Raw genomic sequence first — 25,032 nt, 5'->3', positions numbered from 1 at the left:
TTTTTTAAACTTTCAGTTTCACTTTAACTGTACAGTTACAGTGGAGGTAATTATTATTTGACCCCTCACTGATTTTGTAAGTTTGTCCAATGACAAAGAAATGAAAAGTCTCAGAACAGTATCATTTCAATGGTAGGTTTATTTTAACAGTGGCAGATAGCACATCAAAAGGAAAATCGAAAAAATAACCTTAAATAAAAGATAGCAACTGATTTGCATTTCATTGAGTGAAATAGGTTTTTGAACCCTCTAACAATAAAAGACTTAATACTTAGTGGAAAAACCCTTGTTTGCAAGCACAGAGGTCAAACGTTTCTTGTAATTGATGACCAAGTTTGCACACATTTTAGGAGGAATGTTGGTCCACTCCTCTTTGCAGATCATCTCTAAATCCCTAAGGTTTCGAGGCTGTCTCTGTGCAACTCTAAGCTTGAGCTCCCTCCATAGGTTTTCTATTGGATTAAGGTCCGGAGACTGACTAGGCCACTCCATGACCTTAATGTGCTTCTTCTTGAGCCACTCCTTTGTTGCCTTTGCTGTATGTTTTAGGTCATTGTCGTGCTGGAACACCCATCCACGACCCATTTTCAGTTTCCTGGCAGAGGGAAGGAGGTTGTCGTTCAGGATTTCACGATACATGGCTCCGTCCATTTTCCCGTTAATGCGATTAAGTTGTCCTGTGCCCTTAGCAGAAAAACACCCCCAAAGCAAAATGTTTCCACCCCCATGCTTGACGGTGGGGACGGTGTTTTGGGGGTCATAGACAGCATTTTTCTTCCTCCAAACACAGCGAGTTGAGTTAATGCCAAAGAGCTCTATTTTGGTCTCATCCGACCACAGCACCTTCTCCCAGTCACTCACAGAATCATTCAGGTGTTCATTGGCAAACTTCAGACGGGCCTGCACATGTGCCTTCTTGAGCAGGGGGACCTTGCGAGCCCTGCAGGATTTTAATCCATTGCGGTGTAATGTGTTTCCAATGGTTTTCTTGGTGACTGTGGTCCCTGCTAATTTGAGGTCATTCACTAACTCCTCCCGTGTAGTTCTAGGATGCTTTTTCACCTTTCTCAGAGCCATTGACACCCAACGAGGTGAGATCTTGCCTGGAGCCCCAGAGCGAGGTCGATTGATGGTCATTTTGTGCTCCTTCCATTTTCGAACAATCGCACCAACAGTTATCACCTTCTCTCCCAGCTTCTTGCTAATGGTTTTGTAGCCCATTCCAGCCTTGTGCAGGTCTACAATTTTGTCTCTGACATCCTTGGACAGCTCTTTGGTCTTACCCATGTTGGAGAGTTTGGAGTCTGCTTGATTGATTGATTCTGTGGACAGGTGTCTTTTATACAGGTGACTAGTTAAGACAGGTGTCCTTAATGAGGGTGACTAATTGAGTAGAAGTGTCTAACCACTCTGTGGGAGCCAGAACTCTTAATGGTTGGTAGGGGTTCAAAAACGTATTTCACTCAATGAAATGCAAATCAGTTGCTATCTTTTATTTAAGGTTATTTTTTTCGATTTTCCTTTTGATGTGCTATCTGCCACTGTCAAAATAAACCTACCATTGAAATGATACTGTTCTGAGACTTTTCATTTCTTTGTCATTGGACAAACTTACAAAATCAGTGAGGGGTTAAATAATTATTTCCTCCACTGTATGTTTTCACTGGCCCTGCGCCCTGCTCTATTTTACTAAGATGCATCACACCTTCTCCACCTCCCAATATATAGCCTTGTTCTCAGTAGATGAGCTGAGATCAGTAACAAGTACTCAGGAGAGATAGTCAGTGAATGTAAATAATTCCAACTTGATTGAAAAATTAATGGAAATTGTATGCAGGTTTGAATTGGGTCAATCAAGTCCACTTCCTGCTGATTTTGATTTGACCCAATTCCAAGCTCCATACAATGAAAGTGAAATGTGATGATAAAAAAGTGAAGTGTGAAAAGGAAAGAAGGAGAAATGAACCAGAGGATGAGTAAAGAAAAGAAGAGAGAAAATAAAAGGATCAAATTTGATATACTGTACATTAATCATTAACATAAATAGAAGAAGGGGTAATGTAAAATTGGAAAATGATACCACACCTATTCCTGGTGTCCTCTTCGATGGTTAGGAATATTGAAATCTCTTAGTGTAAACAGACCATAAGGGCTGTAACCCACTAGGGTGATTTTGTCAGCATTTGTGGATCACCGACAATCGCCGGCGATTCCCAAAAATGGTTTGCTGATGTATTTAAATAGTGGGAGACCCACTAGTGCGATTGTGATTAGGTTTAAACACAGGACATGTAGCATTTTGGGCATGTTTGTGCTCAATGCTGTGTAAAGAAATTCTGCAAAATCGATTTGAAAAGCGATTTTGCAGCGATGTGGGGGCTGAGCGTTTTGATTCTTAAATAAATTTGATTAATCAGTACTTACCGAGTGTCCCGATGACCGGCTTCCGCCCGTAGCCTCGCCCTCTGGCAAAAGAGGTCAAAGGCTTCCTGATTGGTCCTAGAGAAGCACCTATGACCTCTTACATTAGTGGACAGGGCTACGGACGGAAGCCAAACATCGGGACATCTGGAAAGTATAATAACGTTTATTAAAAAAAAAAGAAAAGAAAAATGCTAATCGGAAGTGCTTCAAATCGGAGGGAAATGCAATTGCAATCGGCCTAAGGAACACTGCGTTGCGCAATTTAAAAGCACTGCAGTGATTCCTGCAGTGTAGTGGGTTCCAGGCCTCAAGGGGAATAAACATTGCACAGCAGGGACCAATACCAAGAAAGTTATCAAGCAATATGGTAGCAATTAGGGATCAAGAGAGCAAAAAAGGTCAATCCTATAATTCAGATCCAATATACATATGGCATAGATTTGCACCACACATGGCGCAGTTTTCTATACAATTGATTATTTGGTCAGTTGGGAAAAGTAAAAAATATTGATCAGAAAGTTGGATTTTGGAAATGAATCGGAATGTTAAACCTTCTTAATGGGAATCTGTTAATAGGAACAATCGATAATTGCCTTCCAATTAGTTTTGATTGTTCAAATTGCGTCAAAAGATTGAATCTGAAGGAAAAATTGTACCATTAATGGCCAACTTTAAAGGGAACCAGAGAGGAAGGAACCTTAAAAATGGAAAAAGATTTTACAAAATTACCTGGGGCTTCCTCTAGCCCAGGCATGAGCAAACTTGGCCCTCCAGCTGTTGAGGAACTACAAGTCCCACAATGCATTGCAGGAGTCTTAGAGCCACAGTCATGACTCATAAAGGCAAATGCATTGTGGGATTTTGTAGTTCCTTAACAGCTGGAGGACCAAGTTTGCCCATGCCTGCTCTAGCCCCATCAGCCTGGATCGCTCCCACGCCGCCTTTCTCCGCTGCTTCTATCCGCTGGTACCAGGTCCTGTCATTTCTGCCAAACGCGAACAGTTTTCTGCATCCACAGGGACTACCTCCGTTTCTTTACGCATGCGCCTACGCGGTATGGAGAGTGCGCACTGCGCTTGCATCGACTGGCCCTGACTGGCTGAAATGACGGGACCCGGTACCAGCGGATAGAGGCAGCGGAGAAAGGTGGAGTGGGAGCAATCCAGGCTGATGGGGCTGGAGGAAGCCCCAGGTATGTATAAATCTATTTATTCATTTGGCTCTAGTTCTCTTTAAAGGGTTTATAAGGCTTCACATTTAGGAAAAAATATATTACCATGATCTTTACCTCTGGCAGGGACTGACATGGTCTGAAGTCCAGTGAAGGAGATGCACTTAATGTAAGTCAATAGGAATGCAGAAAAATTTGTTTATTGCAAAAATTCTAATGCAGTTTTGAAGTGAATTAGATTAGATTAGATTAGATTAATTACACTTTCATGTAAACAATGGAATAAAGAAATGAAAGTTGGTACACTTATACCATTGGGCGTCTAATGCTGGGAATACACGGTACGGTTGTACCGCTCGATCAAGCCATTAGATGGCTCAATTGATAATTTCCGACATGTCCGATCACCCGCCAGATCAATTTCGCACTCAATACCGCGGGCGGGACAATGGAAAAAGATAAGGAAATCGAGCAGAAGATAAGAGAATCGCCCGCGGGGACGAGCGGGAATTGATCTGGCGGGTTTGTACCGTGTATTCCCGGCATAACAGAACTGGATTGGGATAGTAATACTCATTGGTGTGCAGTCAGTGTTAGGACCTTGTCTGCTCAGCCACAAAATGAACAAGAAGTGGACTTCAGGCAAAGAAATGGGAAGGGGCAGGGGAAGAACAGGTGACAGCTAGATGGACAGCAAGGGAAGAACAGAGCAGCTAACAGCTGCTTCACGTCAGCAGAACGTTTGTTCACAGCCATGCCTACCAGAAACAAAGAAAAGATGATGTGCATAAGTATATCACATAGCTCCACCCATCAAAACAGGGCTGCTGTTATGGAAACCGTTCTGTTTCACTGCACAAGAGAGCCTACTGGGTTCAAAATGGTGAAAAAAGCAAACTACTTACAGAACAAATGTGCTTCATTGGTCACAAACTATTTATAGCAAACCTGAACTGAAAATGAAAAATAAACATACACACGTCATACTTACCTCCCGTGTAGCCTACTCATCAATCTCTTTCTTCTCTCCTGCATCCTGTTTGTCCATGTGATCAAAGTAATTCTCGGTCCTCCATTTTGAAAATGGTCATTACCCCATAACAGCTTCCTGGTCAGCACACTGTTAAACTGTAATATCGCCCACTTGAGCCATTACCTTGCTTAACAGTTATCCTTTCAGTTTTCACTGACAATAACTGATATATAACTGACAGCAACTAATATATTTCAGTTCTGCCAAAGTCATGTCAGAAATAGAAGGGCTAGTTGTAGGAAGAAAATTGCAAGATTCTGAGAGGAACTGATTGCGAGGTAAGTATGCAATATTCATTTGCAGGTACAGCATGTGTTTATTTTAAATAATGTTACTGGGTTTAGGTTCACATTTAATGTAGCTATGCTGCAATTACATATAGTTACATAGTTATTTGGGTTTAAAAAAGACATACGTCCATTGAGTTCAACCAGAAAATGTGGTACAACACTAGTCTGCACACTCACATATCCCTGTTAATGAAGAGGAAGGCAAAAAAAAACCCTTACAAGGCACTGTCCAATTAGACCCAAAAGGGAAAAAAATCCTTCCCGACTCCAGATGGCAATCAGATAAAATCCCTGGATCAAAACCATTGGGCATTGCCTAGTAATTATAGCCATTGATGTCTTTCAACGCAAGGAAAACATTTAAGCCCCCTTTAAACGCAGATATAAAATTTGCCATAACTACATTCTGTGGCAATGCATTCCACATTTTGATCACTCGTACTGTAAAGAACCCTTTCCTAAGTAAATGGCTAAAACGTTTTTCTTCCATGTGCAGATCATGTCCCCTAGTCCTTTGTAAAAGCCTAGGGACAAAAAGCTCATCCGCCAAGCTTTATATTGCCCTCTGACATATTTATACATGGTAATTAGATCCCCTCTAAGGCGTTTTTTCTCCAGACTAAATAAACCCAGTTTATCTAACCTTTCTTGGTAAGTGAGACCTTCCATCCCCCGTATCAATTTTGTTGCTAGTCTCTGCACCTGCTCTAAAACTGCAATATCTTTCCTGTAATGTGGTGCCCAGAACTGAATTCCATATTCCAGAAGTGGCCTTACTAGAGAGTTAAACAGGTACTCCTAAGTCCTTCCCAAAGTTTGATGTCCCCATTTGTATCCCATTTATTTTGTATGATGCTAGACCATTGGTACGACCAAAATGCATGACTTTACATTTTTCAGCATTGGTCTGCCATTGATGTGCCCATATAGCCATCCTATCCAGATCCTGTTGCAATATGTCCCTATCTTCCTGAGAGTTGATGATTCTGCACAATTTTGTATCGTCTGCAAAAATAGCAACATTGCTTTCTACTGCATCTACTAGCTCATTAATAAATAAATTAAAGAGCACTGGACCCAGTACTGTCCCCTGTGGGACTCCACTGCTAACAGTCACCCATTTTGACTAAGATCCATTGACGACAAGTCTTTGTTTTCTGTCCATTATCCAGTTCCCTATCTATGCACACAGACTCTTCCCCAGTCCTTGCATCCTCAACTTTTGCACCAGACTTTTGCGGGGAACAGTGTCGAAGGCCTTTGCAAAGTCCAAGTATATCACATCTACATCATTCCCAATATCCACATTAGCACTCACTACTTCATAAATGCTGAGCATGTTAGTCAAACAGGACCTGTCTTTATTAAACCCATGCTGATGCTGAGAAATAAGATTATTTTCTACTCTGAAGTCTAGTATCTCTTAGTAACCCCTCAAATAGTTTACACACAACTGACATTAAGCTTACAGGTCTATAATTTCTTGGATCTGATGTTTGCCTTTCTTAAATAATGGGAAAACGTGGGCTGTACGCCAATCTACTGGAAATCTGCCAGTTGAAAGAGAGATACAAAAGATAAGATAAAGGGGTTTATCGATAACTGAACTTAATTCCCTTAGGACCCGAGGATGTATGTCATCCAGGCCAGGTGCGTTATCTATTTTTAATTTATTTAGTCTTGCCTTCACTTCTTCCTGCGTTAAGTATTTAATATTACAATTGGAAGATTGAGACCCTTCCGTATCTGTAATTTGTAACAGCGATGTTTCCCTTGTGAAGACAGAAGTAAATAAAGCATTTAATAACTCAGTCTGACCTTGGTCATACACCATTACATTCCCACCCTCATCCTTTAGGAGTCCAATGCAGTCAATATTTCTTTTCTTAGAGTTGATGCGCTTCTAAAACTTCTTTAGATTCAGATTTGATATCCCTAGCGATTTGATTTTCAGCTTCAATCTTTGTCAGCCTAATTTCTTTTTTACAACTTTTATTGCACTCCTTATAATTTCTTAATGCAGCCTCAGTCCCCTCCTGTTTTAGGACCTTATAGGCATTCTTTTCCACTTCATTATATCTCTAACCTTTCTATTCATCCATAGAGACCTATTTATTCCAAGACATTTTGTTTTTTCATATGGGATATATTTACTACAATATTTACTGAGAATAGTTTTAAACGTTTGCCATTTCCCTTCAGTGTCCTTCCCTTGTAATACATTATCTTAGTCCACCAAACTTAGTGCCTGCCTGAGTTGATTGAACTTTGCTTTTCTGAAATGTATAGTTTTAGTTGTCCCGCTGCTCCGCAACCTATCAGTCACCATATCAAACGTTATTTTGTTGTGATCACTATTTCCCAAATGTTCTTGAACCTGCACATTTGATACATGATCTGTTCTATTTGAAATGATCAAATCCAGTAGCGCATTTCCCCTAGTTGGTTCAGTTACCATTTGAGTCAGGTAACTGTCCTGTAGTGTTGCCAGAAATCTGCCACTTTTACCAGAATGGGTAGCCTCAATATTCCAGTAAATATCTGTAAAGTTGAAGTTACCCATAACTATGACCTCGTTTTTACTTGCAGCTTTTTCAATCTGCTGTAGTAATTGCAGTTTTGCAGCTTCATGAATATGTGGTAGCCTGTAGCACACCCCAATAAGCAATTGGCAACAGTTATTTCCACCATGAAAATTTACCCAAACAGACTCCACGTCTTCACAATCTTCAACCATCTCATCGTTCATGGCCGCTGTAAAAGAGTTTTTAACAAAGAGACAAACCCCTCTACCTTTTCTCCCTGCTATATCCATCCTAAACACATTGTATCCCTCAAAGTTTGCTATCCAGTTACGGCTTTCATCCATCCATGTCTCTGTTATTCCCACAATGTCATAGCCTTTGTCGATCAGAATGAACTTTAGTCTGTCCATTTTATTTGCAAGGCTCCTAACATTGGCTACCATACACTTTATATTTTTACCACCACATTTTCCAATTTTGGTTACATGAAATGAGCTTTTTGAAGTTTTACCAACCTCCTTACTCTTTACACTGCCCCCCCCCCCCACCCCGTAATGTTAGGCTCCCACTGTCTCTTTAGCTGATCTTGTCCACGTATTGAGAATTTACCCTCCCGCCTCCCCCAGATCCTAGTTTAAAATTTCCACTAACTGTTTAGCCATCTTCTCCCCCAATGCAGCTGCACCCTCCCCATTAAGGTGCAGCCCATCCCTACTGTAGAACCTGTAGCCGACTGCAACGTCTGCCCAGTTCTCCAGGAACCCAAACCCCTCCTTCCTACACCAATTTCTCAGCCACTTATTTAACACCCTAAGCTCCTTCTGTCTATCAGATGTAACACGTGGCACTGGTAGTATTTCAGAAAACACCACCTTGGAGGTCCTTGCTTTAAATTTATCTCCAAGTACCTGAAAATCATTTTTGAGGACCTTCCATCTGCCACTAACTTTGTGTGAGAAAACGCGGAAAAGCCGCCGCGAGTACTCAGAGTAAGGCGGCTAATTCCGCGTCCAACATGGCAGCTTGCGCACATGGGCCAGCATCCACCAGCCTGACGGAGCGCGGAGAAGCCGCCATATGCCCAGTGAACAAGGCGGCGGATTCCGCATCCGAAGCGGCGGTTTGCACGCATGGGGCTACCACTAGCAGTAAGGCTGAACGCGGGGTAACCGCCGCATGCTCTGACAGCGGTGCGGCGGGCCCCGCGTTCAAACCAGCAGATACATTACAACACATGTCTGGTGTGGCTGGGACTGATAGTCCACACAGGTTCAGAAGGACGCACGCGCACTGAGGGGCAGAGCCTTTATGACAGTCAGAAGGGTGTCAGCTGATCCAGCCGGTCAGCTGACAATTCTACCAGGTTTCATTGGTCCAGCACTTAGGGGAGGCGCAGGAGAGAGCTGGTGTATATATATATATATATATATATATATATATATACTGGGTGCTGGTCATTTCTCTGGTGTCTGGCGTTGCGATCACTACGTGGTAGCACTCAGACCTTGTCAGTATCTGTGATATTATCGGTTATTACTTCAGACTAGTTCCAGGGTGTTGATGATCAAGGAACTCACACCCAAGACTAGGGAACTGTATTACCATTTTGTTATTACTTCAGACTAGTTCCAGGGTGTTGATGATCAAGGAACTCACACCCAAGACTAGGGAACTGTATTACCACTCTGTTATACTTCAGACTAGTTCCAGGGTGTTGATGATCAAGGAACTCACACCCAAGACTAAGGAACTGTATTACCATTCTGTTATATATCAGACTAGTTCCAGGGTGTTGATGATCACGGAGCTCACACCTAAGACTAGGCATTGTTATTATCTGTTATGACTTTCTGCTTTCCTGACCACTCTCTTGATTTCTGATTTGATACTTCGCTATATCTGATACTCTGTTGCTGAACCCTGCTTGTCTTAAGATTCCGTATCTGTCTCCTGTCTCTGTATCCGAGCTGTCTGTCTGTTACCGACCTGGCCTGTCCGACCTCGAGAACTATCTTCCCTGTTTGGAGATAGTTCACAGACCTGTCAGTGACACTTTACCATTGGTGTCACTCACTCTCTGGTCCTTCCCACTCTCAGCCTGGCTCCGCCCCTTGGGGTGCATCAGACCATTGGAAGGAACCTGTCTCTGAGCAGTATCTCGTACTGCCTAGCACCCTCTATACAGGTGCTCTCCTCAAAGTATTACTTTTGCACCAAACACTCATATTACTCAGGTGTCCAGAGGTTAGAAATATATCTGATTATCGGTGATACTGCAGATCATCAATAATCGGGTATATATCTGTATTTTCGGTGATACTGCAGATCACCGATAATCAGATCCTCTCTGTGTTACACCGATCGTTACACTTTGTCATTGTTACCAGTGTGTACCATGACAGCCTGGTCTTCCCCAGCCCCAACCAATAATCTGTTAATTCGTTCCGCTACATGCTGAACTCGAGCATCCGGGAGACAACAGACTGTATGGCATTCACATTTTTTTTCAACAGATTACCCTTATCTGTGCACCTAATAATTTAATCCCATACCACCAGTATCTGTCTAGGCTTAGCTGCACTCCTATTCCCATTCTCGTTGCAGAGGTCTGTCCCTTTATTGCTAAGGGACATATCCTGCTGCAGCGTTGCTACTCCAGAATCATCATCCCCAATATTACACAAACAAGCATACTTATTAGAGAGGGAAAAATCGGGACTAGCCTCCCTTACACTTTTTCCCCTACCCCTTCTAACTGTGACCCAACTAGCGGCTACCTCTGCTTCTTGCTCCAGCTGTACTCTACCCACCACAGCCTCACAGGTTCCATTTTGGGCTTGTTCACACTAAGGGCGCTTTTTTTTTTTTTTTTGAATCGTCGCGTATTTCAAATTCGCCCTAAAAGCACTTGTGCAATGTTTCCCTATGAGAGTGTTCACATATGAGCGGTTCGATTATGATCCACTCACCAAAGTGCTGCCTGTACCATTTTTGGGGCAATTACCTCAATGGAAGGTATAGGGAAATCGCAAAGCGCTTGAAAAAGTGCTTTGTATAGCGATTTCCCCAGCACTTTCATTCCCGGCTGAAAGAGTTCACTGACTAATGTCAGGAAGTGAAAAAACGAAAAGCTCTGCAAAAGTGCTTGGAAAAGCACTTTACAAAAAAACAGGTAACACGCAGGTAAGCACTTGGAGGCGCTAAAAAAACCGCACAAAATCGCAAACTGTCAGCGATTGCAATTTATGATGTGAGCAAGGCCTTAGTGTCTGGATTTAACATGCAGAATTATTCTGCAACACAACTGACAACTGTTTCAACTGGAATTCCCCAACTCTCTGTAATACTTACTACTGTTCCAGCCAGTATGTGAGTCGCTTGATGAGGTTACACATTCTCAGGAATCAAAGGCAGGAAAGCACTCTAATCCTTCAGAACTCAAAAAGGTATGAGAACCATGGGATTCCTGTGAGCAGCAGGTATTGACATAGAGTAACGTTCTTCTATTTCAGCATAGGCATTGTGTACAAGATGCCAGCCTATTTGAAACATACAAAAATGCACAAATAGTGAAAATTATATTGACATAAAAGCAGAATGTGTTTCTCAGTACCTCATCTCTGCACCAGAATCACTCTCAGGATGCAACAAATCAGATGGGTTCATTTGTTCCAAACATTTCTGCAGCCTGTCTATTCTGTTTTTCTAGGCATAACAAAGGATGGAATACTGACAATATGTTCCACGCATTTCAACTGGCTAGGAACCCCACACCAAAATAAAAAGGGAAGATTTCTGGAATCACCTAATGGTCTAAATTGTGACTATGACTATAAGATATTTAGCATGTGCTTATTTGTGTAGTCAGCTTGAGGAAGGAAACGGATTTCCTGAAATTGCTGCTGCTACCCCACATCAGATATCTATTACAGATGGGAAATGGAATGCAAATTATTCATGACTTTCATGCAAACTTAAAGAGACTCTGTAACCCTAAAAAAAACTTCTCTGGGGGATACTTACCTCGGGAGGAGGAAGCCTCTGGGTTGCCCTACCTCTGAAGATAGCAGGAATCCAGCGCTGTCTCCCCCGAAACCTCCCCCCGGCAAGCTTGACAAGCTAAGATTTACTGTATTTACCTCTCCAGGATCCAGCGCAGGTGCAGTAGCGGCTCTTCCTTCAGGTAAGGCAGAAATAGCCGAACCCAATCATATCCGCTCTACTGTGCAGGCGCAAAGGACTCAGGCCTGCGCAGTAGAGCGGATCCAATCGACTTCGGCTATTTCCGCCTTAACCTGAACAGAAAGCCACTAGGTAAATATTTACCTTGCCGCACTTTGGGGGACCCATGCAATTCAACCAGGGACGGAGCAGGACCAGAAGGACTCAAATAAGTCTGGTGAAAAGCACATAGCAAGGAAATGAACAGCGCTACTTAAAAACAGGCAAGTGCCTACCTGCAAAAGAGTGCAAGCCCCACTTGTGGGATATAATGCACACCGAGCATACACATGACCTGTCTACCACTGGAGGAGGATGTTAGTTTCCTGTAACAGCTTGCATGCAACCTATTAAGTACCCGTCCCTCCCACTGCGAAGAAGTCGATCCTCCATGGGAGGGGCCTAACACTAACTAAATCCTAACCTATGTATATGCATATCCTGGGTGCAGCTAATCAAATAAAATCGAAAATTGAAAATTGCGCAAACGGTGGATCAGCGCAACACCAGGCCGCCTCCGAATGGCCTCCAATCAGAGGTGCGCTGAGCCCCCCCAGAAACTACAAACGCACCTTGAACCCAAACAGAAGCTCTGCATATACACCAAAAGCATGGCTGTTAAGTGGGAGCAGCTGACCAAAAACGAAATAAATTAGTACATAGCAAGGAAATGAACAGCGCTACTTAAAAACAGGCAAGTGCTTACCTGCAAAAGAGTGCAAGCCCTACTTGTGGGATATAATGCACACCGAGCATACACATGACCTGTCTACCACTGGAGGAGGATGTTAGTTTCCTGTAACAGCTTGCATGCAACCTATTAAGTACCCGTCCCTCCCACTGCGAAGAAGTCGATCCTCCATGGGAGGGGCCTAACACTAACTAAATCCTAACCTATGTATATGCATAGCCTGGGTGCGGCTAATCAAATAAAATCGAAAATTGAAAATTGCGCAAACGGTGGATCAGCGCAACACCAGGCCGCCTCCGAATGGCCTCCAATCAGAGGTGCGCTGAGCCCCCCCAGAAACTACAAACGCACCTTGAACCCAAACAGAAGCTCTGCATATACACCAAAAGCATGGCTGTTAAGTGGGAGCAGCTGACCAAAAACGAAATAAATTAGTACATAGCAAAGAAATGAACAGCGCTACTTAAAAACAGGCAAGTGCTTACCTGCAAAAGAGTGCAAGCCCTACTTGTGGGATATAATGCACACCGAGCATACACATGACCTGTCTACCACTGGAGGAGGATGTTAGTTTCCTGTAACAGCTTGCATGCAACCTATTAAGTACTCGTCCCTCCCACTGCGAAGAAGTCGATCCTCCATGGGAGGGGCCTAACACTAACTAAATCCTAACCTATGTATATGCATAGCCTGGGTGCGGCTAATCAAATAAAATCGAAAATTGTTTTAAAGTGTTTTTATATGTTTTTTTGTGAATAAAGGTGATGTTATATTGACTTATGTGAGTGGTGCGGTCCATTCAGGGAACTACTTTTTCTTGCTTGTTTTACTATCCGGATAGTAACTATCCGGATCACCCGAATCCGAATTTAAGCCCATGCCTGCCTGTAAGGTCTTTTCCACTGGCAGTTGATAGGCAGTGAAATGCCACTCAGATTCTCACAACTGCTTGTTGCTGCCTGGTAATTGATTGCTGAGCGCACAGCTCAACAGTTCGTGGAAAAGAGGGCTAAGGGATGGTTCACACTAGGGGCGATCAGAAAAGCACTAGTGAAGTGTTGCCCCACAGAAGCATTACGAATTTTTAACCTCCTTGGCATTCAATTTCCCCAGGATTTCTGTGCAAAAAGTTGTTCAATTAATTTTAAATAATTTTCAAGCATTTTTTTTAATCTTTTTTTTATATTGAATTCAATACAGGTTATTGAATTGAATTCAATAAAAAAAAAAGTTTGCTGGCAGATCTTGATGACACTGCGTGGCCCTGGTGTCATCAACACCAATTGCTGGGGGGATGTGTCATCACTGAGGGAGAAGCAAATCCACCGAGGGACATGGAAGAGGACACTGGGGAAGCTATCAAAGGGTGCACGACGAGGGATCAGAACGCCAATGGTGAGTATAAGACCCCACCAAGTCTCGCCCATGTGTGATGCAGGGTGAAGCAAAGCTTCCAGTCAGGGCAGTTTCTAGTCTAAATTGCTCTCAGGGGAGACTTTAAAAATGCACCCCCCACCTGTGTGCTTGAAAACATTATTTGCGATGCAGTATTTAGCCCCCCCCCCCCCCCAATATAGGTAGCCAGGTATAGATGCAGCAGTATAGGTAGCCAGATGTAGGTACTGCCAGTATGTGTAACCAGCTATAGGTACCCCCAGTATATGTAGCCAGTTATAGGTCCCACAGTATAAGTAGGCAAGTATAACTGCCGCCAGTATATGTAGCCAGCTATAAGTGCTGCAATATAAGTAGCCAGGTGTAGGTGCCACAGTATAAGTAGCCAGGTGTAAGTGCCACAGTATAAGTAGCCAGATGTAAGTGCCATCAGTATAGCGAGCTGTAGGTGCTGCAATATAAGTAGCCAGCTTTAGATGCTCCCCCCATCCCCGACGCTCTGCAGTAAAAGAGGATTTACTCACCGGTGGCCTCTCTCCAGCAACAACCACAGATCCTCCCACGCTGCGTACAGCTCCATCTACCGTCTACAGTACCGGGACACGGCTTGATGACGTCACCAAATGGCGTCCTGGTACTGTAGACGGGAGATAGAGCTGCCTGTACGTGGTGGGGGAGGATCTGTGGTTGTCGCTGGAGAGAGGCCAACAGTGAATAAATCCTTTTTCCAGCAAGCTCTGGAGTGAATGAGATGGGGATCGTGGCAGAGGAAGAGAGGCAGGAAGGGGAGAAAGCTGCAGGGAAGCTTGGGCAGGGGAGAGGGGAGGACGCTGCGGGTGGGTGATAGCTGCAGGGAGGTGGGTCACTATGGGTGGGCAGGCGGGTGATCGATCGATGGGGGGGTGGATGGCTGCAGGGAGGCCGCCACAGCTTCTCTGCCCTACTGGCTCCACGTGGGTTCCCTAGGATGGCTGGATGCTTGGTTTGCACACTGGGGGTAGTACAGATCACTACCCTCAGTGTGCTGACAGGCATCCAGCCATCCTAGGGAATCCCACAGCAGTTTAAAAAGTGGAGGCGGCGGGGAAGAGCAGATAGAAATCTCCCTGGTGGCTTGGACGAGCCTGGCTCATCCATACCGCTTTCAGCATGTTTTTGCTGGACGAGCCAGGCTCGTCCATACCGCTAGGGTGGTTAACCACAAAATCTTGCAGCATGTAGCATTTTTTAGAGAAATTCATCTTGAATAAATGTGCTAAAACACACATGCCTTCAAAAATTACTCTGACAATCACATTGCAAAATCGCAATTGCTTAGCGCTTAGCTATTGCAATTGCGTTTTGCAGTGTGAACTAAGCCTTAATGTCGATGCCTCTCAGAGTCAATGTGTATTGGACTGTATGATAATGAGAGTGGAGGCTTGACAATGACTGTTCACTCCACAGATGCACTCAACATCTCATTTAGCGTACTGTAATTGCCCCCCAATACTAATGGTAATTGGTACCATCTGTGTGCATTTCTGCTGTCACTGTAAGAACAACTGCTACAAAAATGAAAGTAAACTGTTTGGATTTTGAAGCATATTATTAATGGAACCCTTGAGACTACATAGTAATACATTATGCTAGTTGATAATGAGGCCTCCATGATTGGAATTAATGTAGCAGCCCCTCCCCCCTTCCTTTCTTTGTAAGTTAATGAATTATTCTACTGTATAGGCCAGAGGTGGGGCTTCTAAAATAGATTTCCAGTTGTGTTGTAATTAAGTGTGCTAATACTAGGCAATCGGTAAACTGTAAACAAGAGCTATACGATGTTCACTCTCCTAAATATGCAAAGCAACATTCACTGAGGGCTCGTTCCCACTATCGCGAATCTGCATGCGTCCAACGCATGCAGATCCGCACATGTAATGCAAGTGGATGGGCCTGTTTCCACTGTAGCGTTGTTGAGGTGCGTTTTTTTCAGCGGTAAAAAAACGCACAAAAGAGCCAACGAATTCGCCTGCGTCGGGAATCCGTGCGAATCGCCGCTAATGTATTTAATAGTAAAAACGCATGCGTTTGCTACATGCGTTTTTACCCGCGATTTCGCACCTTTTTCAATTTTATTTAGCCCTGGCAGTGTCATGGTTAATTTCGCATGGCACCCTGCCATGCGAAATCGCATGCGAAATCGCGGGTAAAAACGCATGCAGAAACGCATCCGCATGCGTTTTTACAAGCGTCGGAATGCGGCCGAAATCGCGTCGCAACAGTGGGAACGAGCCCTGAGGGGCAGCAAATAGAGAAACATTTGATGCCAGTGTGTAGAATCAAAAAGGTGCATACCCCTATGCTACAGAAAATGTCAATCTGTGAGGGTTCACACTTAGGCCTCTTTTCCACGGGCAGTTGATAGGCAGTGAAAAGCCTCTTAAAGGACCACTATTGCAAAAATTGTAAAATGTAAAATACATGTAAACACACACAAATAAGAAGTATGTTTCTTCCAGAGTAAAATGAGCCATAAATTACTTTTCTCCTATGTTGCTATAACTTACAGTGGGTAGTAGAAATCTGACAGAACTGACAGGTTTTGGACAAGCCCATCTCTTCGTGGGTGTTTCTGAGGGTTTTGTTTATTTTCAAAAGCACTTCGTGAATGGCAGTTACTCTGTCCAACTGCCAAAAAAGTGTGCAGCGAGCAGGAATGCTGGCCAGCATCATTGTATAAATTATTTTTCAGGTAATGCCTTTATAAAGAATAAAAGCCTTGCTGAGAATTCCCCCTGAGGAGTTGGACTAGTCAAAAACCTGTCGGTTCTGTCAGATTTTTACTACCTAGTATAAGTGACAGCAACGTAGGAGAGAAGTAATTTTTGGCTTACTTTACTTTGGAAGAAACCTACTCCTTATTTGTATGTGTATTACATTTTACAATTTTTCACGATAGTGGTCCTTTAAACTCTCACAACTGCTTGCTGCTGCCTGGTAACTGCTTGCTGAGCACACAGTTCTACTGCCTGTGGGAATGATCCCTTATGGAGGTCCATTCACACTAAGGGCCCTTTTCCACTAGCAATCGCTAGCGTTCACGCTGAACGCTAGCGATTGCTGAATCGCAATTACCGGCGATTCCCCGACGTTCGCGGCCGCGATTTTGCTATGCTATGCACTGCATAGCAAAATCGCGGCAAATATCGCTCCGCCGCGCGTTCGCGTTCCTGTCAAAAACAAATCGCGGTAGTGGAAATGACCTACCGCGATTCCTATGTTAAAAAGCAAACCGTAGCGATTGTAAAATCGCTATCGGTTTGCGTCTTTGCGATTCAGCCAGCGCAAACGCGCTGGTGGAAAAGGGCCCTGAGGCCTATTTTCCATGGACTGTTGAGCTGTGTGCTCAGCAAGCAGTTACCATGCAGCAGTGAGAAGTTACCAGGCAGAAGTACACATCCAATTTTGATTGGGCAATGGTTGGCTGATTTTACCACTTCCATATATGAGGGCCAATTAATACTACAAACAAATTGCGTAGGTTAGCTCTCATACTACGTGAGTGGTAAAATTGGCTAATCATTGGCCAATCAAAATTGCATATATATGCACCCTGATTATAGTATATACAAAATAGTGCCTATTGCACTGGACAACATAGAGGTGGCAGTATTAAATGCTAAAGTTCTATTGGGCAAGCCCACTGAGAGTCCATGCGGTGCAACTGGGAATTTCCATGATCGCCGTGCTATTTAGCTGTACCTTGGAGGCTGCTGGAACATGCACTAGCCTCTAAGGGCTCTTTCACATTAGGGCAGATTTTCTGCGTTTCAACGCAAAGGATAAAGTTTGCGTTACCCAAGGTGAAATGAAAGTCCATAGACTTTCATTTTAGCTTTCACATATAACGCAGCCTTTTTGTGCGTTGCGTTACACTGCACCCAGGCGCAGTTTTTTGGCCAACGCTAGCTTTATGCGTTACAATGTTAGTCAATGTAAAACGCACACTATGCGCGTTTTTAATCCGTTAACGCAGGCAATCAGTCCCAGAATGCAACAGAGGAACAATGTAGAAAGTTGACAACTAAAAGAAAAAAAAATTACCTGCGTTTTTCTATGTGCAGTAACGGATTGAAAACGGATTAAAAACGCACACTCACTGCAGTGCAACGCATATCAAAACGCAGTAAAAGGCATACAACAAAACGTATGCTTTGAGCGTTCTCCAACGCAAGCTCTGATGTGAAAGAGCCCTAAGGGCCCTTTTCCACAGGCGGCTGAGCTGTGCACTCGGTGAGTAGTTACCGAGCAGCAAGCAGTTACAAGGCAGCAGCAAACAGTTGCCAGGCAGTAGCAAGCAGTTGTGAGAGTTCAGTAGTCTTTACACTGCCTATCAACTGCTCTTGGAAAAGGGCCCTAAAGAAGCAGAAATACAAAACAGCTGCTCTAGCCGCCTGCCCCTGTACACCCACAGGTGAACAATACATTGTCTTTGTGAATACACTGGCTACTTCTAATGAATAATAATAATGAATAGCTTAATGCTAATATAGCATATTCAATAAAGCAATTTATTTTAGAAGCAATGCCAAGTAAGAATCCTTCTTTTTTACATAATAGCCAATCAGTGCTTTTGTTTTTAACATAACCACTCAATCACAAGTTTACCTATAAAGGCCTTCTTGTGGAAAGGAGTACGGCCAAAAGACAGTGCCTACTGGGCTCACTCGCAGTGCATGGTCCTGGAAATAGCTCAGTCATTGCCTCTTTCCTGATGTATTGTCAAAAATGAAAAAAAAACCTCATTTTCATTAATTTTCTTTAAAAATGTTAAGCACTTTTGTGTGAGCTCTTATCAAAGACAGAGAAATTAAAACCCCTTTTCCACAACCAGTTGATAGGCATTTAAAAGCCTCTCAAACTCTCACAAGCAGCTGCTTGCTGCTGCCTGGTAACTGCTCACTGCCACCCGTTAACTGCTCACTGCTGCCTGGTAACTGCTTGCTGAGCACACAGTTAGCTGCTCGTGGAAAAGAGGCCTAGTGTTTCATTGTAACAGCCTTGTTGCTTAGCACCATTATTCCATTTTTTATCCTCAGGTCCCGTTCACATCTGAAAACAGCAAAAGCGCTTAGCGCTTCTGTTTTGCGCGAGTGATTTTACCCCGATTACCGTGTGCTTGCTGAGCACACAGTACAACTGCCTGTGGAAAAGAGGCCTTAGGAAAGGTCTATTTGGTTGGGCAGGTCACAAATGATCCCATGTGCAGGAAGAAAATGGTGCCTTTTACAAGTCCATCAGTGAAACACCTAGGAAAATAGGTGGTTCACATTCATGTCTACCATAAAAGGTCTAATTTCCAATATAATGTGATAAGCAAAAGAAAGAGGGATTCCTGGACAGGACAGGTTTTTTTTTTCACCACCAGACCTGTGATGGCATTTTGTGGGCATTATAATAGCTGTCATTTGTAGATATGATCTTTGTAAGCCATATGTATTATTTGGATGCAATGTTTGTAAATAGCAAATTCAGATTTTTTTTTTACAATCTATTATAGGTGGTACCCTTGGGAGATTCAAGCACAGCATCCAAATCTCCCATCTCCTTAGCAAAGTGCCCTGACCCAGTGTCCAGCTTTTCACTGAGGCACCCACATCACAGATATTCTGTGAACTCAGCTTGCAGAATACAGCAGCAGGAAGACATAGGCCTAGTGCACACCAAAAACCGCTAGCAGATCCGCAAAATGCTAGCAGATTTTGAAACGCTTTTTCTTATTTTTCTGCAGCGTTTCAGCTAGCGTTTTGCGGTTTTGTGTAGCGGTTTTGGTATAGTAGATTTCATGTATTGTTACAGTAAAGCTGTTACTGAACAGCTACTGTAACAAAAAACGCCTGGCAAACCGCTCTGAAGTGCCGTTTTTCAGAGCGGTTTTCCTATACTTAACATTGAGGCAGAAACGCATCCGCAATCCAAAATCTGCAGCAGCCCGGGAGTATGCGTTTCTGCAAAACGCCTCCCGCTCTGGTGTGCACCAGCCCATTGAAATACATTACCTTAGTGGATCCGCACCCGCAAGCAGATCGCAAACCGCAGCAGAAACGCTCCGGTGTGCACTAGGCCATAGAGTTGCCACGGTGGGTGTCCTACGTTCACCTTGACCATCCTGTTCCCCATCATTGCATGTGTCTGGTCATCATCACCTGCATAGTCACCATTGCTACTGCCTCCACCAATGACTTGCTAACAGTCAACTATTTTGTTCTGTGCACTTCGCTGTTCTTAAAAAGCACCTCTTTCTTATAATTGTTCATAAATGATCAAGCACTGGGCATTTGTGGACTGCTCCACCTATTCTTCTGTCTTTAATTGCTCCCAGAATAGAGTCTTGATGTAGCGTTTACAAATAAAATAAATACATTGATTTTTAAGTTTCATTACTGCAGTTAATTGGAGAAATATTGTCTCCCTTTTGGTTGCTAAAGATTGCAACCCTCACTGGGTTATGTCAGACCATAGTGAAAGTTGTAGAAAGGTGGTGAATAAGCTTTGTTTTATTAACCTCCTTGGCGGTAACCCTGTGTGTGACACGGGGTAAGCCGCCGGACGGTGCCGCTCAGGCCCTGCTGGGCCGATTTACATAATAGTTTTTTTGCTGGATGCAGCTAGCACTTTGCTAGCTGCGCCAGCACACTGATTGCCGCCGCCCCGCACCCGATCGCCGCTATCCGTTGCGCCCCCCCCCCAGACCCCGTGTGCTGCCTGGCCAATCAGTGTCAGGCAGCGCCGAGGGGTGGATCGGGATCCCGCCCCGTCGCCATGGCGACGGGGGAAGCCCTCCAGGAAATCCCGTTCTTTGAACGGGATTTCCTGATCGGAGATCGCCGAAGGCGATCGAAGCGGGCGGGGGGATGCCGCTGAGCAGCGGCTATCATGTAGCGAGCCCTGGGCTCGCTACATGATTTAAAAAAAACAAAAAAAACTGCTGCACTCCCTCCTGGCGAAATTTTTCATACCGCCAGGAGGGTTAAAGAAGTTCTTTCTGCTGTGAGTATAAAAAAACAATTGCAATGGCATAAATTCTAATTAGCTTGACACTTACCGGCTTTCATTTTACTCTGCTTTGGTCCTTAATCGCAGGAAATTAGTGATACATTCAAAGAAGGTTTGCATGATCACTTGAATTCTCCAGCGATGTTTAGTCACTTGGGCTTCTTTTCCACTGACTGTTGATAGGCAGTGCAATGCCTCTCAAACTCTCACAACTGCTCAATACTGCCTGAAAACTGCTCCCTGCTGCTTGGTAGCTGCTCACTGCTGCCAGATAACTGCTTGCTGAGCACACAGTTCAACTTCCCGTGGAAAAGAGGCCTAAGGAAGATCATGAGTGAATGAGGTCCACAGTGTCAGTTAGGCCTCTTTTCTACGGGCAGTTGATAGTCAGTGAAATGCCTCTCAAACTCTCACAACTGTGTGCTACGATCTGGTTTCTGCTCACTGCTCACTGCTACCTGGCAACTGCTTGCTGAGCACACCGTTCAACGGCACACGGAAAAAATGAGGCCTAAAGGTGGCCATTAACAGTACAAATCCCACAGCCGGTCGATCCTTTTCACTCTCTGCAGTAGTCGATCAGAAACGATTGGTCGTGCCCATTAATGGACAAATTCCTGATAACCAATGCAATCAGATTAAAGGAATTAATCTGTTTTTCGTCTCGTTCCCATCGATATGATTTGAGTGTATAGCAGGAATTCTGCAGTTATAGGGTATGAATAATCATTTTGGATCGATTACGGCGGTGACCCAAAACAATCAATTGGCCATGGGATTGTACTTAATGAACACCTTAAAGTGGACCCAAATTAAAAATACAAGATTTCAGAAATAAAATCTATTTTCTAAATTATAATAATAAATGGCAGCCTTTTTTCAGCTGCATGATGACAAATATAAAATATTTTACATTTATAGGAGGAACCCCTCCCTTCCTTTCATATTGCCGGGACAGAATCCGGCAAACTGGTGGAATAGGTGGTGTCCGGCAATGGAGGAATTGCTAATGGCTGCCACCAGTATAACCCTAGTTATGAAAAGAGAAGGGTGAAAAGCATGCACTGAAATGCTCATAGGCTTGAAGGAGTGTTTATTTATCTTTGTATGTGTCAGAGTGGTGCAACTAAATATTTTGAATTAAAAAAATGTTCGGTTTGGGTCCGCTTTAAGAATTATTGCTAAAATTATGGGACACTGGCTATCTGGTTGATAAACAGTGACACTGTTCCTCTGTTCCACCTCACCGGTGCCAAGTCTCCATTGGAACACCACCCCTGTTAAGGGCTGGTACCCACTAGAAAGCGGGAATCACAAGCGCAATCGCAGAGCACTTTTGGTAGATATTTGTGGCATTTTTCTGTCATTTTTAAACAATTTTTAAAGCATTTGCGATTTCCATAGCGATTTGCGAGTTACACAGGTTTGATAGTAAAAGCAATTGAAAAGCGAGTTTGCAGCGATCCTATATTTTGCATTGAAGCGCAAGTGCTCCAAAACTGCTACAGGCACCATGATTCTGATTTTGGGAACCCGCAGTTGCTACTCTGGGATCACCTCCATTGACTTTCATTAACCTAGTGCTTGTGGAATTCACAGATGATTCCAAAACGCTGCTGAATGCACTCCAGTGAGCCCCAGGCCCTTTAGACTGGTACACACATTCAATTTTGATTGTCCTGTCATTGGCCAATTTTACCACTTCCATGTAGTATGAGGGTTTACCTACACAATCTGCTCATAATATTCAATGTCTGCTGACCCTCATATTACATGAAGGCGGTAAAATTGGTCAGTGATTGGCCAATCATAATTTAAAGTGTGTACCAGGCTTAAAGGACAACTGAAGTGAGCGCTAGATGAAGCCTACCTTATTTATTTCCTTTTATACAAAACCAGTTGCCTGGCTGTCCTTATGATCCTCTGATTCTAATACTTTTAGTCATAGACCCTGGACAAGCAGAAAGCAGATCAAGTGTTTCTGACATTTTTGTAAAATCTGACAAAATAAGCTGCATGCTTGTTTTTGGTAAAATTCAGACACTACTGCAGCCAAATAGAAAAGCAGGGCTGCCAGGCAACGGGTATTACTTAGAAATATAAATGGCAGTCTCCATATACCTCTCCCTCTAATTAGGAGACAGCATACTTCAGGCTTCAGTAGCTGGTGTACTGAAGCTCAAGGAATACACAACATGCTTCTGACAAAGCCCTTCCTTCAGACCCAGATGTCTGTATGCCAACACACACAAGTGTTCTGTATTAACAGGTAACTGCACCCTGGTGTTGCAACCAGCTGATATATTGTAGAGATCCATTTTGTTTTCTAAAATATACGGTATTTTGCCATTTTGTGTAGAATACTGTGGTATAAGATATATGTATTTTAAATTTTTCTTCAAATATTTCTATGGTGCAGAAACAGCCCTACCTGTTTTGTATTTCTGAAAGCCGCAGAGCAGACTGCAAGCTTTATCAGTGGTATAGCGTAAACAAATGAAAAGAAGAATTGTATGCAACTGTAAACCACACACACTAAAAAAAATGTAAAAAATGGTAAAATTATCTGAAAACTGAAGAGGAGTGGGGTGGGGAGTGATGTATTTGTACTCTAAAAACAAGGCTTTAATAGCAAAAAAAATGGTTAGGTTAAAAGAGGAATGTCCAGCCCTCTCTACTGCAGTACTGAGTGCCAAGTTCAAATCTGGGCTGGGACACTTTCTGAATGGAGTTTTCATGTTCTCCCCCATGCGTGGGTTTCCTCTGGGCAATTTTGTTTTTCTCCTACATCCCAAAAAGATGCAAATAACTTAAATGCCTCCCCTAAAAAAATTGCCATAGACCATAATGGGCATATGACTATGGTAGGAATTTGATTGTGACCCCCTCCCCCCCCCCCTTCTGAAGGATAATTAGTGACTGACAACAAGAATATATACTCTGTAAAGCATTGCAGAAGATGTCAGCACTATATATAAGCAAAGTACATTAATACAAATATTTGTAAATGTAGCACTAAATAAAATGCTGTGTCTGTTACTATTCTCTCCTTTTATAAAACCCACCGTGAGAAGGGAGAAGAATGCCCACAGATGCAGTTATCAGTGTTTGGAAGCATTGTGTCATGAGCCCTGTGATTGCATCTCACAGTCATTGTGTGACTAGAAGCAACTTAATGGCATTCTAGTTCACGTTTTTAGGCTCCTTCCATCACCTTAATGGTGCAGAGTTATTAGAAAGTTCAGTGCTGGTTCCATCACTGCAACAGACTTTTTGGTATTAAAACAAATGCAGCTGTCGGTTGCAGCCTTTGCCATGTTTCGTATAATAGTACCTTTCTCTAGTAATCAGCCTCTGTTGTGAAGCATGTCATCAGTATGAAAAAGAGACAGAGATGCCAACAGGTTTTTGCTGTGCTGTGAAAACATCAGTACAATGGTGACTCTTCTATTCTTCTTCTAGTAATCCCAGAGGTCACTGCTATAAATAAGTATTTTTGAGTAATCACTCAACCCCAAAATGTATAATCAGGAACATTCCATGTGTGATTGTGCCCATCTGTACCCAAGCGATCTCTGCATCACTACGGCCACATCTGTACATAGTAACCTGATCCAATCGTCTCCCTTTCTGGCCACTGAGAGATGATTGTGAGCAGCAGAAGCAGTAGCCTACTCTGACAGCAGCATGGAATGCAATACAGGGTACACACATGCTACAGATCTTTGGTATTATATTCCAGAAAGTTGTTAAAGTACAGCTGTGATCCTAGAGGCATAGATTACTTAGCTCGATACATTCATGCAGAGCATATGACTGATTTTTCATTTGGTATAAGTGAAGCCTCTGAAGTAGTTATTGATCGCAGTCACCTCTGGAGTGCTAGGAGAAGTTAAGTAGAGGAAGAGGGTAAGAACCTTCCTGTGATGCCAACACCGGTGCTTTTAGCATGCAAATGACATATTATGCAATAGATGGGAGTTATGAGAGACAACGGCACTTAAAAAGACACTGAAGCGAATAAAATAATTATGATATAATGAATTGGTTGTGTAGTACAGCTAAGAAATAAAGCATTAGGAGCAGAGACATAAGTCTAATATTTGTTTCCAGTACAGGAAGAGTTAAGAAACACCAGTTGTTATCTATGCAAATAGCCATTGAGCTCTGCTACTTTGAAAGTCATGGAGAGCTCTGACTTCTGATTAGGTTATCTCTGCTGTATTGTGTTTTTCTTTTGCAGAAAA

The sequence above is a fragment of the Hyperolius riggenbachi genome, chromosome 4 (assembly GCF_040937935.1).
Source record: "Hyperolius riggenbachi isolate aHypRig1 chromosome 4, aHypRig1.pri, whole genome shotgun sequence".
Classification (NCBI taxonomy): domain Eukaryota; kingdom Metazoa; phylum Chordata; class Amphibia; order Anura; family Hyperoliidae; genus Hyperolius; species Hyperolius riggenbachi.
The sequence above is the reverse complement of the archived record's forward strand: the minus strand, read 5'-3'. Positions refer to the sequence as shown.